Genomic DNA, 13,430 nt, shown 5'->3' on the forward strand with positions numbered 1-13,430 from the left:
TCTGAATCCAACGAGATCATCCGCAAGGTCGTAGCTCCCATATTAGCTGAGATCTCGCATTTTTGTAGCCCATTTTTGGGCTCAAAAACGGGGTCGAAAATTGACTTTTTTACGAATTTTCAAAGTGCTATAATTCCACTTGTTCTGGTCGAATTCCGTTATAATCCGGTGTTTTCGTAATGTAGGTGATGGGAATAAGCCGCTGATAGGGATTTCTATAGCTAATTTCGGGTTTAAAGAAAATCGATTTTTCGCATTTTCAAAGTGCTGTAATTCCCTTAGTTTTTCTCGAAACTCATTATAACCCGGTGTTTTCCTGTTGTAGGTGATGGCAACAAGCCGCTGGTATAGTTAGTTCAAATTCGAAAAAAATCAATTTTTGGTGAAAAATTTGATACGGGGGGGTATACCCTTAAAATGAAAAATCCCAAACTTTGGAGGCCCATATCTCGGCTTCTATGGGCACTATCGGGAAAATTCCAACGGTTTTGACTTAGTTTCGTCCTTCTGAATCCAACGAGACCATCCACAAGGTCGTAGCTCTTATATTAGCTGAGATCTCGCATTTTTGTAGCCCATTTTTGGGCTCAAAAACGGGGTCGAAAATTGACTTTTTTACGAATTTTCAAAGTGCTATAATTCCACTTGTTCTGGTCGAATTCCGTTATAATCCGGTGTTTTCGTAATGTAGGTGATGGGAATAAGCCGCTGATAGGGATTTCTATAGCTAATTTCGGGTTTAAAGAAAATCGATTTTTCGCATTTTCAAAGTGCTGTAATTCCCTTAGTTTTTCTCGAAACTCATTATAACCCGGTGTTTTCGTGTTGTAGGTGATGGGAACAAGCCGCTGGTATAATCAGTTCAAATTCGAAAAAAATCAATTTTTAGTGAAAAATTCGATACGGGGGGGTATACCCTAAAAATGAAAAATTCTTAACTTTGGAGGTCCATATCTCGGCTTCTATGGGCACTATCGGGAAAATTCCAACGGTTTTGACTTAGTTTCGTCCTTCTGAATCCAACGAGACCATCCGCAAGGTCGTAGCTCCCATATTAGCTGAGATCTCGCTTTTTTGTGGCCCATTTTTGGGCTCAAAAACGGGGTCGAAAATTGACTTTTTTACGAATTTTCAAAGTGCTATAATTCCACTTGTTCTGGTCGAATTCCGTTATAATCCGGTGTTTTCGTAATGTAGGTGATGGGAATAAGCCGCTGATAAAGGTTTCTATAGCTATTTTCGGGTTTAAAGAAAATCGATTTTTCGCATTTGCAAAGTGCTATAATTCCCTTAGTTTTTCTCGAAACTCATTATAACCCGGTGTTTTCGTGTTGTAGGTGATGGGAACAAGCCGCTGGTATAGTTAGTTCAAATTCGAAAAAAATCAATTTTTAGTGAAAAATTCGATACGGGGGGGTATACCCTAAAAATGAAAAATTCTTAACTTTGGATGTCCATATCTCGGCTTCTATGGGCACTATCGGGAAAATTCCAACGGTTTTGACTTAGTTTCGTCCTTCTGAATCTAACGAGATCATCCGCAAGGTCGTAGCTCCCATATTAGCTGAGATCTCGCATTTTTGTGGCCCATTTTTGGGCTCAAAAACGGGGTCGAAAATTGACTTTTTTTCGAATTTTCAAAGTGCTATAATTCCACTTGTTCTGGTCGAATTCCGTTATAATCCGGTGTTTTCGCAATGTAGGTGATGGGAATAAGCCGCTGATAGGGGTTTCTATAGCTATTTTCGGTTTTAAAGAAAATCGATTTTTCGCATTTTCAAAGTGCTATAATTCCCTTAGTTTTTCTCGAAACTCATTATAACCCGGTGTTTTCGTGTTGTAGGTGATGGGAACAAGCCGCTGGTATAGTTAGTTCAAATTCGAAAAAAATCAATTTTTAGTGAAAAATTCGATACGGGGGGGTATACCCTAAAAATGAAAAATCCCAAACTTTGGAAGTCCATATCTCGGCTTCTATGAGCACTATCGGGAAAATTCCAACGGTTCTGACTTAGTTTCGTCCTTCTGAATCTAACGAGATCATCCGCAAGGTCGTAGCTCCCATATTAGCTGAGATCTCGCATTTTTGTGGCCCATTTTTGGGCTCAAAAACGGGGTCGAAAATTGACTTTTTTTCGAATTTTCAAAGTGCTATAATTCCACTTGTTCTGGTCGAATTCCGTTATAATCCGGTGTTTTCGCAATGTGGGTGATGGGAATAAGCCGCTGATAGGGATTTCTATAGCTATTTTCGGTTTTAAAGAAAATCGATTTTTCGCATTTTCAAAGTGCTATAATTCCCTTAGTTTTTCTCGAAACTCATTATAACCCGGTGTTTTCGTGTTGTAGGTGATGGGAACAAGCCGCTGGTATAGTTAGTTCAAATTCGAAAAAAATCAATTTTTAGTGAAAAATTCGATACGGGGGGGTATACCCTAAAAATGAAAAATCCCAAACTTTGGAAGTCCATATCTCGGCTTCTATGAGCACTATCGGGAAAATTCCAACGGTTCTGACTTAGTTTCGTCCTTCTGAATCTAACGAGATCATCCGCAAGGTCGTAGCTCCCATATTAGCTGAGATCTCGCATTTTTGTGGCCCATTTTTGGGCTCAAAAACGGGGTCGAAAATTGACTTTTTTTCGAATTTTCAAAGTGCTATAATTCCACTTGTTCTGGTCGAATTCCGTTATAATCCGGTGTTTTCGCAATGTGGGTGATGGGAATAAGCCGCTGATAGGGATTTCTATAGCTATTTTCGGTTTTAAAGAAAATCGATTTTTCGCATTTTCAAAGTGCTATAATTCCCTTAGTTTTTCTCGAAACTCATTATAACCCGGTGTTTTCGTGTTGTAGGTGATGGGAACAAGCCGCTGGTATAGTTAGTTCAAATTCGAAAAAAATCAATTTTTAGTGAAAAATTCGATAGTGGGGGGGTATACCCTAAAAATGAAAAATTCTTAACTTTGGAGGTCCATATCTCGGCTTCTATGGGCACTATCGGGAAAATTCCAACGGTTTTGACTTAGTTTCGTCCTTCTGAATCCAACGAGACCATCCGCAAGGTCGTAGCTCCCATATTAGCTGAGATCTCGCTTTTTTGTGGCCCATTTTTGGGCTCAAAAACGGGGTCGAAAATTGACTTTTTTACGAATTTTCAAAGTGCTATAATTCCCTTAGTTTTTCTCGAAACTCATTATAACCCGGTGTTTTCGTGTTGTAGGTGATGGGAACAAGCCGCTGGTATAGTTAGTTCAAATTCGAAAAAAATCAATTTTTGGTGAAAAATTCGATACGGGGGGGTATACCCTTAAAATGAAAAATCCCAAACTTTGGAGGCCCATATCTCGGCTTCTATGGGCACTATCGGGAAAATTCCAACGGTTTTGACTTAGTTTCGTCCTTCTGAATCCAACGAGACCATCCGCAAGGTCGTAGCTCTTATATTAGCTGAGATCTCGCATTTTTGTAGCCCATTTTTGGGCTTAAAAACGGGGTCGAAAATTGACTTTTTTACGAATTTTCAAAGTGCTATAATTCCACTTGTTCTGGTCGAATTCCGTTATAATCCGGTGTTTTCGTAATGTAGGTGATGGGAATAAGCCGCTGATAGGGATTTCTATAGCTAATTTCGGGTTTAAAGAAAATCGATTTTTCGCATTTTCAAAGTGCTGTAATTCCCTTAGTTTTTCTCGAAACTCATTATAACCCGGTGTTTTCGTGTTGTAGGTGATGGGAACAAGCCGCTGGTATAGTTAGTTCAAATTCGAAAAAAATCAATTTTTGGTGAAAAATTCGATACGGGGGGGTATACCCTTAAAATGAAAAATCCCAAACTTTGGAGGTCCATATCTCGGCTTCTATGGGCACTATCGGGAAAATTCCAACGGTTTTGACTTAGTTTCGTCCTTCTGAATCCAACGAGACCATCCGCAAGGTCGTAGCTCCCATATTAGCTGAGATCTCGCATTTTTGTAGCCCATTTTTGGGCTCAAAAACGGGGTCGAAAATTGACTTTTTTACGAATTTTCAAAGTGCTATAATTCCACTTGTTCTGGTCGAATTCCGTTATAATCCGGTGTTTTCGTAATGTAGGTGATGGGAATAAGCCGCTGATAGGGATTTCTATAGCTAATTTCGGGTTTAAAGAAAATCGATTTTTCGCATTTTCAAAGTGCTGTAATTCCCTTAGTTTTTCTCGAAACTCATTATAACCCGGTGTTTTCGTGTTGTAGGTGATGGGAACAAGCCGCTGGTATAGTTAGTTCAAATTCGAAAAAAAATCAATTTTTGGTGAAAAATTCGATACGGGGGGGTATACCCTTAAAATGAAAAATCCCAAACTTTGGAGGTCCATATCTCGGCTTCTATGGGCACTATCGGGAAAATTCCAACGGTTTTGACTTAGTTTCGTCCTTCTGAATCCAACGAGACCATCCGCAAGGTCGTAGCTCTTATATTAGCTGAGATCTCGCATTTTTGTAGCCCATTTTTGGGCTCAAAAACGGGGTCGAAAATTGACTTTTTTACGAATTTTCAAAGTGCTATACTTCCACTTGTTCTGGTCGAATTCCGTTATAATCCGGTGTTTTCGTAATGTAGGTGATGGGAATAAGCCGCTGATAGGGATTTCTATAGCTAATTTCGGGTTTAAAGAAAATCGATTTTTCGCATTTTCAAAGTGCTGTAATTCCCTTAGTTTTTCTCGAAACCCATTATAACCCGGTGTTTTCGTGTTGTAGGTGATGGGAACAAGCCGCTGGTATAGTTAGTTCAAATTCGAAAAAAATCAATTTTTGGTGAAAAATTCGATACGGGGGGGTATACCCTTAAAATGAAAAATCCCAAACTTTGGAGGTCCATATCTCGGCTTCTATGGGCACTATCGGAAAAATTCCAACGGTTTTGACTTAGTTTCGTCCTTCTGAATCCAACGAGACCATCCGCAAGGTCGTAGCTCTTATATTAGCTGAGATCTCGCATTTTTGTAGCCCATTTTTGGGCTCAAAAACGGGGTCGAAAATTGACTTTTTTACGAATTTTCAAAGTGCTATACTTCCACTTGTTCTGGTCGAATTCCGTTATAATCCAGTGTTTTCGTAATGTAGGTGATGGGAATAAGCCGCTGATAGGGATTTCTGTAGCTAATTTCGGGTTTAAAGAAAATCGATTTTTCGCATTTTCAAAGTGCTGTAATTCCCTTAGTTTTTCTCGAAACCCATTATAACCCGGTGTTTTCGTGTTGTAGGTGATGGGAACAAGCCGCTGGTATAGTTAGTTCAAATTCGAAAAAAATCAATTTTTGGTGAAAAATTCGATACGGGGGGGTATACCCTTAAAATGAACAATCCCAAACTTTGGAGGTCCATATCTCGGCTTCTATGGGCACTATCGGGAAAATTCCAACGGTTTTGACTTAGTTTCGTCCTTCTGAATCCAACGAGACCATCCGCAAGGTCGCAGCTCTTATATTAGCTGAGATCTCGCATTTTTGTAGCCCATTTTTGGGCTCAAAAACGGGGTCGAAAATTGACTTTTTTACGAATTTTCAAAGTGCTATAATTCCACTTGTTCTGGTCGAATTCCGTTATAATCCGGTGTTTTCGTAATGTAGGTGATGGGAATAAGCCGCTGATAGGGATTTCTATAGCTAATTTCGGGTTTAAAGAAAATCGATTTTTCGCATTTTCAAAGTGCTGTAATTCCCTTAGTTTTTCTCGAAACTCATTATAACCCGGTGTTTTCGTGTTGTAGGTGATGGGAACAAGCCGCTGGTATAGTTAGTTCAAATTCGAAAAAAATCAATTTTTGGTGAAAAATTCGATACGGGGGGGTATACCCTTAAAATGAACAATCCCAAACTTTGGAGGTCCATATCTCGGCTTCTATGGGCACTATCGGGAAAATTCCAACGGTTTTGACTTAGTTTCGTCCTTCTGAATCCAACGAGACCATCCGCAATGTCGTAGCTCCCATATTAGCTGAGATCTCGCATTTTTGTAGCCCATTTTTGGGCTCAAAAACGGGGTCGAAAATTGACTTTTTTACGAATTTTCAAAGTGCTATAATTCCACTTGTTCTGGTCGAATTCCGTTATAATCCGGTGTTTTCGTAATGTAGGTGATGGGAATAAGCCGCTGATAAAGGTTTCTATAGCTATTTTCGGGTTTAAAGAAAATCGATTTTTCGCATTTGCAAAGTGCTATAATTCCCTTAGTTTTTCTCGAAACTCATTATAACCCGGTGTTTTCGTGTTGTAGGTGATGGGAACAAGCCGCTGGTATAGTTAGTTCAAATTCGAAAAAAATCAATTTTTAGTGAAAAATTCGATACGGGGGGGTATACCCTAAAAATGAAAAATTCTTAACTTTGGATGTCCATATCTCGGCTTCTATGGGCACTATCGGGAAAATTCCAACGGTTTTGACTTAGTTTCGTCCTTCTGAATCTAACGAGATCATCCGCAAGGTCGTAGCTCCCATATTAGCTGAGATCTCGCATTTTTGTGGCCCATTTTTGGGCTCAAAAACGGGGTCGAAAATTGACTTTTTTTCGAATTTTCAAAGTGCTATAATTCCACTTGTTCTGGTCGAATTCCGTTATAATCCGGTGTTTTCGCAATGTAGGTGATGGGAATAAGCCGCTGATAGGGGTTTCTATAGCTATTTTCGGTTTTAAAGAAAATCGATTTTTCGCATTTTCAAAGTGCTATAATTCCCTTAGTTTTTCTCGAAACTCATTATAACCCGGTGTTTTCGTGTTGTAGGTGATGGGAACAAGCCGCTGGTATAGTTAGTTCAAATTCGAAAAAAATCAATTTTTAGTGAAAAATTCGATACGGGGGGGTATACCCTAAAAATGAAAAATCCCAAACTTTGGAAGTCCATATCTCGGCTTCTATGAGCACTATCGGGAAAATTCCAACGGTTCTGACTTAGTTTCGTCCTTCTGAATCTAACGAGATCATCCGCAAGGTCGTAGCTCCCATATTAGCTGAGATCTCGCATTTTTGTGGCCCATTTTTGGGCTCAAAAACGGGGTCGAAAATTGACTTTTTTTCGAATTTTCAAAGTGCTATAATTCCACTTGTTCTGGTCGAATTCCGTTATAATCCGGTGTTTTCGCAATGTGGGTGATGGGAATAAGCCGCTGATAGGGATTTCTATAGCTATTTTCGGTTTTAAAGAAAATCGATTTTTCGCATTTTCAAAGTGCTATAATTCCCTTAGTTTTTCTCGAAACTCATTATAACCCGGTGTTTTCGTGTTGTAGGTGATGGGAACAAGCCGCTGGTATAGTTAGTTCAAATTCGAAAAAAATCAATTTTTAGTGAAAAATTCGATAGTGGGGGGGTATACCCTAAAAATGAAAAATTCTTAACTTTGGAGGTCCATATCTCGGCTTCTATGGGCACTATCGGGAAAATTCCAACGGTTTTGACTTAGTTTCGTCCTTCTGAATCCAACGAGACCATCCGCAAGGTCGTAGCTCCCATATTAGCTGAGATCTCGCTTTTTTGTGGCCCATTTTTGGGCTCAAAAACGGGGTCGAAAATTGACTTTTTTACGAATTTTCAAAGTGCTATAATTCCCTTAGTTTTTCTCGAAACTCATTATAACCCGGTGTTTTCGTGTTGTAGGTGATGGGAACAAGCCGCTGGTATAGTTAGTTCAAATTCGAAAAAAATCAATTTTTGGTGAAAAATTCGATACGGGGGGGTATACCCTTAAAATGAAAAATCCCAAACTTTGGAGGCCCATATCTCGGCTTCTATGGGCACTATCGGGAAAATTCCAACGGTTTTGACTTAGTTTCGTCCTTCTGAATCCAACGAGACCATCCGCAAGGTCGTAGCTCTTATATTAGCTGAGATCTCGCATTTTTGTAGCCCATTTTTGGGCTCAAAAACGGGGTCGAAAATTGACTTTTTTACGAATTTTCAAAGTGCTATAATTCCACTTGTTCTGGTCGAATTCCGTTATAATCCGGTGTTTTCGTAATGTAGGTGATGGGAATAAGCCGCTGATAGGGATTTCTATAGCTAATTTCGGGTTTAAAGAAAATCGATTTTTCGCATTTTCAAAGTGCTGTAATTCCCTTAGTTTTTCTCGAAACTCATTATAACCCGGTGTTTTCGTGTTGTAGGTGATGGGAACAAGCCGCTGGTATAGTTAGTTCAAATTCGAAAAAAATCAATTTTTGGTGAAAAATTCGATACGGGGGGGTATACCCTTAAAATGAAAAATCCCAAACTTTGGAGGTCCATATCTCGGCTTCTATGGGCACTATCGGGAAAATTCCAACGGTTTTGACTTAGTTTCGTCCTTCTGAATCCAACGAGACCATCCGCAAGGTCGTAGCTCCCATATTAGCTGAGATCTCGCATTTTTGTAGCCCATTTTTGGGCTCAAAAACGGGGTCGAAAATTGACTTTTTTACGAATTTTCAAAGTGCTATACTTCCACTTGTTCTGGTCGAATTCCGTTATAATCCGGTGTTTTCGTAATGTAGGTGATGGGAATAAGCCGCTGATAGGGATTTCTATAGCTAATTTCGGGTTTAAAGAAAATCGATTTTTCGCATTTTCAAAGTGCTGTAATTCCCTTAGTTTTTCTCGAAACTCATTATAACCCGGTGTTTTCGTGTTGTAGGTGATGGCAACAAGCCGCTGGTATAGTTAGTTCAAATTCGAAAAAAATCAATTTTTGGTGAAAAATTTGATACGGGGGGGTATACCCTTAAAATGAAAAATCCCAAACTTTGGAGGTCCATATCTCGGCTTCTATGGGCACTATCGGGAAAATTCCAACGGTTTTGACTTAGTTTCGTCCTTCTGAATCCAACGAGACCATCCGCAAGGTCGCAGCTCTTATATTAGCTGAGATCTCGCATTTTTGTAGCCCATTTTTGGGCTCAAAAACGGGGTCGAAAATTGACTTTTTTACGAATTTTCAAAGTGCTATACTTCCACTTGTTCTGGTCGAATTCCGTTATAATCCAGTGTTTTCGTAATGTAGGTGATGGGAATAAGCCGCTGATAGGGATTTCTGTAGCTAATTTCGGGTTTAAAGAAAATCGATTTTTCGCATTTTCAAAGTGCTGTAATTCCCTTAGTTTTTCTCGAAACCCATTATAACCCGGTGTTTTCGTGTTGTAGGTGATGGGAACAAGCCGCTGGTATAGTTAGTTCAAATTCGAAAAAAATCAATTTTTGGTGAAAAATTCGATACGGGGGGGTATACCCTTAAAATGAACAATCCCAAACTTTGGAGGTCCATATCTCGGCTTCTATGGGCACTATCGGGAAAATTCCAACGGTTTTGACTTAGTTTCGTCCTTCTGAATCCAACGAGACCATCCGCAAGGTCGCAGCTCTTATATTAGCTGAGATCTCGCATTTTTGTAGCCCATTTTTGGGCTCAAAAACGGGGTCGAAAATTGACTTTTTTACGAATTTTCAAAGTGCTATAATTCCACTTGTTCTGGTCGAATTCCGTTATAATCCGGTGTTTTCGTAATGTAGGTGATGGGAATAAGCCGCTGATAGGGATTTCTATAGCTAATTTCGGGTTTAAAGAAAATCGATTTTTCGCATTTTCAAAGTGCTGTAATTCCCTTAGTTTTTCTCGAAACTCATTATAACCCGGTGTTTTCGTGTTGTAGGTGATGGGAACAAGCCGCTGGTATAGTTAGTTCAAATTCGAAAAAAATCAATTTTTGGTGAAAAATTCGATACGGGGGGGTATACCCTTAAAATGAACAATCCCAAACTTTGGAGGTCCATATCTCGGCTTCTATGGGCACTATCGGGAAAATTCCAACGGTTTTGACTTAGTTTCGTCCTTCTGAATCCAACGAGACCATCCGCAATGTCGTAGCTCCCATATTAGCTGAGATCTCGCATTTTTGTAGCCCATTTTTGGGCTCAAAAACGGGGTCGAAAATTGACTTTTTTACGAATTTTCAAAGTGCTATAATTCCACTTGTTCTGGTCGAATTCTATTATAATCCGGTGTTTTCGTAATTTAGGTGATGGGAATAAGCCACTGATAGGGGTTTCTATAACTAATTTCGGGTTTAAAGAAAATCGATTTTTCGCATTTTCAAAGTGCTGTAATTCCCTTAGTTTTTCTCGAAACTTATTATAACCCGGTGTTTTCGTGTTGTAGGTGATGGGAACAAGCCGCTGGTATAGTTAGTTCAAATTCGAAAAAAATCAATTTTTGGTGAAAAATTTGATACGGGGGGGTATACCCTTAAAATGAAAAATCCCAAACTTTGGAGGTCCATATCTCGGCTTCTATGGGCACTATCGGGAAAATTCCAACGGTTTTGACTTAGTTTCGTCCTTCTGAATCCAACGAGACCATCCGCAAGGTCGTAGCTCTTATATTAGCTGAGATCTCGCATTTTTGTAGCCCATTTTTGGGCTCAAAAACGGGGTCGAAAATTGACTTTTTTACGAATTTTCAAAGTGCTATAATTCCACTTGTTCTGGTCGAATTCCGTTATAATCCGGTGTTTTCGTAATGTAGGTGATGGGAATAAGCCGCTGATAGGGATTTCTATAGCTAATTTCGGGTTTAAAGAAAATCGATTTTTCGCATTTTCAAAGTGCTGTAATTCCCTTAGTTTTTCTCGAAACTCATTATAACCCGGTGTTTTCGTGTTGTAGGTGATGGCAACAAGCCGCTGGTATAGTTAGTTCAAATTCGAAAAAAATCAATTTTTGGTGAAAAATTTGATACGGGGGGGTATACCCTTAAAATGAAAAATCCCAAACTTTGGAGGTCCATATCTCGGCTTCTATGGGCACTATCGGGAAAATTCCAACGGTTTTGACTTAGTTTCGTCCTTCTGAATCCAACGAGATCATCCGCAAGGTCGTAGCTCCCATATTAGCTGAGATCTCGCATTTTTGTAGCCCATTTTTGGGCTCAAAAACGGGGTCGAAAATTGACTTTTTTACGAATTTTCAAAGTGCTATAATTCCACTTGTTCTGGTCGAATTCCGTTATAATCCGGTGTTTTCGTAATTTAGGTGATGGGAATAAGCCACTGATAGGGATTTCTATAGCTAATTTCGGGTTTAAAGAAAATCGATTTTTCGCATTTTCAAAGTGCTGTAATTCCCTTAGTTTTTCTCGAAACTCATTATAACCCGGTGTTTTCGTGTTGTAGGTGATGGCAACAAGCCGCTGGTATAGTTAGTTCAAATTCGAAAAAAATCAATTTTTGGTGAAAAATTTGATACGGGGGGGTATACCCTTAAAATGAAAAATCCCAAACTTTGGAGGCCCATATCTCGGCTTCTATGGGCACTATCGGGAAAATTCCAACGGTTTTGACTTAGTTTCGTCCTTCTGAATCCAACGAGACCATCCACAAGGTCGTAGCTCTTATATTAGCTGAGATCTCGCATTTTTGTAGCCCATTTTTGGGCTCAAAAACGGGGTCGAAAATTGACTTTTTTACGAATTTTCAAAGTGCTATAATTCCACTTGTTCTGGTCGAATTCCGTTATAATCCGGTGTTTTCGTAATGTAGGTGATGGGAATAAGCCGCTGATAGGGATTTCTATAGCTAATTTCGGGTTTAAAGAAAATCGATTTTTCGCATTTTCAAAGTGCTGTAATTCCCTTAGTTTTTCTCGAAACTCATTATAACCCGGTGTTTTCGTGTTGTAGGTGATGGCAACAAGCCGCTGGTATAGTTAGTTCAAATTCGAAAAAAATCAATTTTTGGTGAAAAATTTGATACGGGGGGGTATACCCTTAAAATGAAAAATCCCAAACTTTGGAGGTCCATATCTCGGCTTCTATGGGCACTATCGGGAAAATTCCAACGGTTTTGACTTAGTTTCGTCCTTCTGAATCCAACGAGATCATCCGCAAGGTCGTAGCTCCCATATTAGCTGAGATCTCGCATTTTTGTAGCCCATTTTTGGGCTCAAAAACGGGGTCGAAAATTGACTTTTTTACGAATTTTCAAAGTGCTATAATTCCACTTGTTCTGGTCGAATTCCGTTATAATCCGGTGTTTTCGTAATTTAGGTGATGGGAATAAGCCACTGATAGGGATTTCTATAGCTAATTTCGGGTTTAAAGAAAATCGATTTTTCGCATTTTCAAAGTGCTGTAATTCCCTTAGTTTTTCTCGAAACTCATTATAACCCGGTGTTTTCGTGTTGTAGGTGATGGCAACAAGCCGCTGGTATAGTTAGTTCAAATTCGAAAAAAATCAATTTTTGGTGAAAAATTTGATACGGGGGGGTATACCCTTAAAATGAAAAATCCCAAACTTTGGAGGCCCATATCTCGGCTTCTATGGGCACTATCGGGAAAATTCCAACGGTTTTGACTTAGTTTCGTCCTTCTGAATCCAACGAGACCATCCGCAAGGTCGTAGCTCTTATATTAGCTGAGATCTCGCATTTTTGTAGCCCATTTTTGGGCTCAAAAACGGGGTCGAAAATTGACTTTTTTACGAATTTTCAAAGTGCTATAATTCCACTTGTTCTGGTCGAATTCCGTTATAATCCGGTGTTTTCGTAATGTAGGTGATGGGAATAAGCCGCTGATAGGGATTTCTATAGCTAATTTCGGGTTTAAAGAAAATCGATTTTTCGCATTTTCAAAGTGCTGTAATTCCCTTAGTTTTTCTCGAAACTCATTATAACCCGGTGTTTTCGTGTTGTAGGTGATGGCAACAAGCCGCTGGTATAGTTAGTTCAAATTCGAAAAAAATCAATTTTTGGTGAAAAATTTGATACGGGGGGGTATACCCTTAAAATGAAAAATCCCAAACTTTGGAGGTCCATATCTCGGCTTCTATGGGCACTATCGGGAAAATTCCAACGGTTTTGACTTAGTTTCGTCCTTCTGAATCCAACGAGATCATCCGCAAGGTCGTAGCTCCCATATTAGCTGAGATCTCGCATTTTTGTAGCCCATTTTTGGGCTCAAAAACGGGGTCGAAAATTGACTTTTTTACGAATTTTCAAAGTGCTATAATTCCACTTGTTCTGGTCGAATTCCGTTATAATCCGGTGTTTTCGTAATGTAGGTGATGGGAATAAGCCGCTGATAGGGATTTCTATAGCTAATTTCGGGTTTAAAGAAAATCGATTTTTCGCATTTTCAAAGTGCTGTAATTCCCTTAGTTTTTCTCGAAACTCATTATAACCCGGTGTTTTCCTGTTGTAGGTGATGGCAACAAGCCGCTGGTATAGTTAGTTCAAATTCGAAAAAAATCAATTTTTGGTGAAAAATTTGATACGGGGGGGTATACCCTTAAAATGAAAAATCCCAAACTTTGGAGGCCCATATCTCGGCTTCTATGGGCACTATCGGGAAAATTCCAACGGTTTTGACTTAGTTTCGTCCTTCTGAATCCAACGAGACCATCCACAAGGTCGTAGCTCTTATATTA

The 13,430-nt window shown here is 39.3% G+C and overlaps 1 protein-coding gene and 1 long non-coding RNA gene across 26 annotated transcripts in view; one reads left to right on the forward strand and one right to left on the reverse strand.

The window, feature by feature from the left end:
- LOC126737143 (protein tweety) overlaps window positions 1-13,430 on the reverse strand; it is a 145,355-nt gene that overhangs the window by 41,606 nt on the left and 90,319 nt on the right. The window lies entirely within an intron of this gene.
- LOC126737154 (uncharacterized) overlaps window positions 1-13,430 on the forward strand; it is a 50,499-nt gene that overhangs the window by 5,706 nt on the left and 31,363 nt on the right. For 6 of the 25 annotated variants that reach the window (XR_007660900.1, XR_007660923.1, XR_007660924.1 and 3 more), the window contains exon 2: window positions 3,338-3,430. This is a non-coding gene — a long non-coding RNA (uncharacterized LOC126737154). Of the gene's footprint in view, window positions 1-3,222; window positions 3,431-3,728; window positions 3,937-4,350; window positions 4,444-4,741; window positions 4,950-5,362; window positions 5,754-7,753; window positions 8,651-10,168; window positions 10,675-11,388; window positions 11,687-12,400; window positions 12,699-13,430 lie in introns of all 25 variants that reach the window. The other 19 variants (XR_007660933.1, XR_007660902.1, XR_007660941.1 and 16 more) reach the window with 16 other exon arrangements.

The sequence above is a fragment of the Anthonomus grandis genome, chromosome 6, assembly GCF_022605725.1.
Source record: "Anthonomus grandis grandis chromosome 6, icAntGran1.3, whole genome shotgun sequence".
NCBI classification, from domain to species: domain Eukaryota; kingdom Metazoa; phylum Arthropoda; class Insecta; order Coleoptera; family Curculionidae; genus Anthonomus; species Anthonomus grandis.